Source organism: Malurus melanocephalus, unplaced genomic scaffold (genome assembly GCF_030028575.1).
Source record: "Malurus melanocephalus ecotype Western Australia unplaced genomic scaffold, MMel_1.1 scaffold_545, whole genome shotgun sequence".
In the NCBI taxonomy this organism is placed as follows: domain Eukaryota; kingdom Metazoa; phylum Chordata; class Aves; order Passeriformes; family Maluridae; genus Malurus; species Malurus melanocephalus.
The window spans coordinates 206,984-212,296 of NW_026623777.1; the positions used below are offsets into that span (position 1 = coordinate 206,984).

At 41.1% G+C, this 5,313-nt stretch overlaps 1 long non-coding RNA gene across 5 annotated transcripts in view; it reads right to left on the reverse strand.

Annotated features, from left to right (window-relative positions):
- LOC130582981 (uncharacterized) overlaps nt 1–3,287 on the reverse strand; it is a 48,186-nt gene extending 44,899 nt beyond the window's left edge. For 2 of the 5 annotated variants that reach the window (XR_008966377.1, XR_008966376.1), the window contains exons 1-2: nt 2,603–3,287; nt 2,307–2,404 (exon numbers count right to left, since the gene is read on the reverse strand). This is a non-coding gene — a long non-coding RNA (uncharacterized LOC130582981). The remainder of the gene's footprint in view (nt 1–2,306; nt 2,405–2,602) is intronic. The other 3 variants (XR_008966378.1, XR_008966379.1, XR_008966375.1) reach the window with 3 other exon arrangements.
- Between the last annotated feature and the right edge of the window lie 2,026 nt (nt 3,288–5,313).

A 5,313-nucleotide genomic window follows, 5' to 3' on the forward strand; every position in this document is an offset into this window, starting at 1 on the left:
GGCAGTAACAACTTCTGGATTTAAGAAGCTCTGGTCTCTGATCAGAACCCCAACACATCACCCGGGTTCCAAGGTTCAGTGACAAGCTCCCTTATCCCACAGGCTTCCCTGGCTGAATTCAAGGCCTGAGCTCTGTTTGCATTGCCRGTTCTGTCAGGCTGGATGACAAAAGAGACACTGTACTGCTGCACAGCTGTTTATTCCAGTGGCACYGGCTCCTGGGAAACAACCAACACAGACGCCCTTATGCAATTTCTGTTCTCCTCAAACCTCACTCTAATTCCACCCMAAAACAGCTCCCAGCAGAGCCACACAGCTCCTGACTGCAAGGTGTCTCACACCCGGAGCTGCCTCTGTCATTCCATCCATTAAGCTCAGTTTTCTCAGCAACAAGATTATTGTGGGATAGAAAGTGGGAGAGATTGGTTTGCTCACTTAGTATTAATGCTTTAGTGTTTTTCCAATAGATATTTTTAATCAAAAGCTTTCTCAATGATCAGTGTCTGCTGCAGTATCAGGAAGTGGCTTTATTGCTTTTGCCTTCTGTCCTATGGGGAAATGTTTTGGTTCTTTCCAGAACGTCTTTGGCTGCAGAAACAAAACAAAAAGCAGCTGGACAGTGTCATGCTTGCTCTTTCAAAGATGCTTATTCCTTCTATGATCAGCATCATGGAGAGCCATGCTTCCCCCCAGACACACAGATTCTCTTTCATTTTGTAGAGGTTACATTTTTTTTTTTTTTTACTTTGTCTCTCATTATTTTCCAAACCTTTTGGAATTGCCTTTCACCTTGCCATGTCCTTTTCTGGGAAGTTCTTTACCATCATGCTAACCCTCAAATTTACATAACTTGAGCAAGTTTAGTTCCTTCTTCCAGGTTTAACTGGGAGAGCATAGGAAAAAAAAAAGAAGTCTTGAAATTAATGTGAAAAGAATCTAGTATATACAGTAATTTGCAAAATTTTAAGTGTCACAAATTGCATCATGCATGGTAAAGACTAATGTTCACATGCATCTATGCCATGCTGTTCCCACACTTCCCACACTTGAAATTTCCATATTCTTTTCACACGCTTTCTGACTGTATGATCACTAAGCACAAGAAAACATTGCTAATATCTTGTTAGAGCATATTATTAAAAAGAATCTTTCTGCAGACCTAAAGATGTTAATCTCTTCACATCAACCCTCTTAGCACAGTGATAGAGGAAGGTCTAATTGTGATCTCAACAAAACCTTAAGTTGCTGGTTTTTAAATGAAATTAAGATACACTAAATATTCACAGAAGAAAGGACATCAAGCTGCAGTTAACATTTCAGAAAAGAAATCTGATATCTAGCTTCTTCTAATATACAGACACATCCAGTTTACAGTAAAAGTGACTGCCTGGGTTAGTCTGTTTTCAAAACCAGAAATTTCCTTCTTTGGGTTCAAAATAGCAGCACTCATCAATACTGTAATTATCTCAGGATATAATTTCTTAGCCAGTATGGACAATAAGCCTCTGATGATCTGTGGCTTGCATTTTCCCCATTTGAGAAACCCTCCTAGACTTCAAAAGGAGAAATCTGCCATACAACCCCGATCTGAGATGCAGAACAGGATGGGGGCTTTATTGTATATGCAAGTTTTCTTGTAGGGAGAAACAAACCTAGAACATCAAAAAGTTTATGGATGTTTTTAGGTGACTCTTATCCTAGTAAAAAGCATTCCCTCCAGCAAGTCTGGAATTTGGTTTCCTGTAAGTATTTCCATTGCTGGTGGTATCAAAAGAATTTAAAATTGGYCTGGGCTGCTTAACATAAATCTTTTGTTCCTATAAGGAACACAAACCCAGCAGAAATGCAAAGGAACACATTTCSAGCCCAAGGAAGGGCATAGATTAATTCCATATGTAAAACACTGTGGTAAATACTACAGTACCCAGCCTATGATTATATCTCTGAGCCTGGCATTGAGACCCTTCTGATTCATGCACCCCTGCATGCCATGGATGCACCCCACATGAGTAACCAGCCAACCCAAAAAACCTCAACGAGCCCTCTTCCCTTAACAACTGCCTATAAAAGAACACTCTGCAGAAAACTTAAATCTCAGCAAAGGATTTTGATTTGGTCCAAATGATCTGGAATTTGTCTCTACCTATCTGGACAACTCTGGTAGATGTGCTTATATCTAACAGGCCCAATTAACAAGCCTGGTTTAAATCACAGGTGAGAAGTAAATGGGTATGCATCTAATTTAAAACAGCTGGCACAATTCATTGCAAAGAAGTAACAGTTCAAAAGAAATTTATTTCCCATACCTACAGCAAATAGAAGATTCAAATTAGCACAAATGTCTGCAGCCAAGCCTTCAATCAAAATGCTGAAGAAATACAACTGCTCTCTTCTCCACACACAGCTATTCATAAAGACAATGATGACAAGAAAGGAGAGTAGTTAATTTTTTTTTATTATTATTTTTCCCATGTTAATTCAGATCAATCAACAGATAAATTCCAAACATTTACAAGAAAAAGTTCATTTAAAAGAATTAAAATTGAGATACATGTGACCAAAATCACTGCTTTTAGAAACTACATTCTCTGAACACTCTTACCGCCAGTGCTTTGAGCTACTCTTTCACTCAGAAGTGAAACTCCAGGCACCACAGGATTACTTTCTGAGTGTATGCCCCACACTCTGACAACTACTCACAGTCAGGTCWGAACACAAACCACAACAGCCAGGACCAGCAGCATCTCCTTATATATGAGCCAAGAACACAGGTGCCAGCTTGCTGGGAGATTTCAAAGGGCATTGATTTCACCAACGTCAGGATACTCTGTACACAAGTCTSTGCCCTGACTGACTCAGACTGTGTCCACACTGACATTCCCTGCGTTTGTCCTGTGCCAACATTGCCCCTGCCAGAGCTGCAGTGCTGGCAGCTGCTCCAGACTGGCAGCTGACATTTGAAATGCTATGTCAGACCTCTGGCAGCTCCCTTGGCTGCTGCCAAAGGTAAAGCTACATTCATTAATGCAAGAAAGAGCTCAGCAACCACCACAGCAGAGAGGCCCTTAAAGCCCCAGAAGACTGCAGATGTTCAGGATAGAGCACATTGCAAAACAAGGGCAAGGTTGAGCTCAGAGAACAAGTTTTAAACCAAGCCTCCCACTAGCTCTGCAAAGACTGCCTAAAAGCTGCTTTAGAAAGGTCTCAGCACAGCCTGTTCYGAGCCCTGGCATTAGGAACCAAAACTCCCCTCAGTGATCCTAAACCCGCTATAAAATAATGAGGCCCAGCCCAGTGGTTTTTCTTTTGTGTGTTTTTTTGTTGCTTTTTTGTATTTTTTACTTTCCTTATTGAAAGGACTAGATGGTGCACGCAGATTTTCAGAGAAAGGCTTCAACACYTGCTGTGCAATTCGGGAAAAGTTACTTGAGGGTCAAACAGCAAACTAACCAGCAGTGCARTGAACTGCTGGACTGTGATACCCTGAACTTTCACACATCTCCCTTTCTATTGGCAGATGTGGAATTGCCAAAGATTGAAAAGGGAAGAGGCCTTGAGCTGTGTTTTCTGAAAGTGCTGACAATGCAGATGAGCTGTGAATGAACACTGCATCAGCACTGGCTACATTTCCACTGCTAGCAAACACAGAATGGCTATGACATTTTGATAATTTGTCAGCAACTTGCCAAGGTCTGCAAACTTCAGGTTTAGGGTTTTTTGAGGGTTTGGTTTTGGGGATTTTTGGGGGGTTTTGGTTGGTTGGGTTTCTTTTCTTTTGTGGTTTTGTTTGGTCGATTGTTTTTAACAGGACAATACAGAAGAAGAAGGAGGATTGCAATGTTGGCTCTAGCTCTGAAACAGAACATGCATCTCTCACCGACAGCCTATTTGAAAATCAAAATGCAAGCGTTTCAGAGAAGATATCCCAAGTCAATGGCATTAGTCTACATAATCCTCATTCCACAGGCTTTCCATTACTTTGGGAAAGACATCACTTTGCAGCTTGTCCATCACCCTCAGAGCCATAAAGGATTGGCTCTAAAACACAGGGGATAGGGCTCCTTTTGCTGGAGAAGAAAGAGAAAGCTTCTAGAACTTCCTCACAGGAGCCATCTTTGGGGTTACTTGGTCCCATCCCCCCACCACCAAAAATCGGACCGAGTAAAACCAGGACACAAGTTAAACCTGTGCTATGKTAAATCAGCCCTTACATAAGGCCAGGATTCCCTTCATGAAAGTMAAATATGGAATATTCCTCTTTAAGAAGTTTCACATAAAGAGATTAAATACGGTAGCATCCACGAATTACAAAAGCTCCTGGAGATTTAATTATTAACTAGAGATTATTACCCCATTAAAGATGTTTCACACACACATGCTACACTGGATGTTTGCACAGTTTTAAAGGTTGGCAGGAGGATCTARCAAAGTATTTCTTTAAAAAACAAACTCCTGATTCTGCTCTAGTAGGCATATATTTGTGGTAGCTACCTCCTTATTCTAACAGAACAATATATTGTTTTTTACATATATTGTTTTTTACTCCTGTTTTTTACAAAAATGACCATTTTGAAGCCTTTTTTTTGAAGAGTTACTCTACTATACAAATAGAAACACTAATAACATATCCTGATTCTAGAAGGTTCTACCTATCTGAGAAAGCAGAGAGGAACCTGAACTTTGACTATGGAAAGGCAAGAGATAATTTCATTTTATCAAATCTTCAATAGTCTCCGGTAGCATGGGTTTCAAAACTCACCCCAAAACACAAAACTTCAGACACAAAACCAAAACCTATCCCCAGTATTGCATTTTTCCACAAGAGGACACTAATATAATGAGAAAAATAGCTGTGCAGAAATGTGTAACTACCATATAGCGTCGCTCATTAGCCAAGTAGAATGCTTTGCACTTACAAACTATTTTGCTGTGAAATAAATGCAAACTGTTCTTCTACTAATATGCATTTTAGTCACTCCAGTGATTTTTTTTTTTTTTTTAGCGTGGCTCACGTGGCACAAAAACCACGTATTTCAGCTTGTTGTGGACAAAAATGAACAATTAATCAACGCCACAGAAATAGCCTTGCACTCGTTTCGAAATTGAGCTGTTAACCTCGGATTTCCAGCGAGCACACGTTGAACTTTACCGCACGACTTCAAGGAACAAGTTCTGGGCACGAATACGGGCAGCAGGAGCGGGCTGTGCTTAGGCGGTCACCCATCCTGGCACCAACCGTGTCAAAGAGCGAGGGGAACACACGGGAGAGCCGCCCGTGTCCCGGCAGCGCGGGGCTCCGGGAGCCGTGAGGGG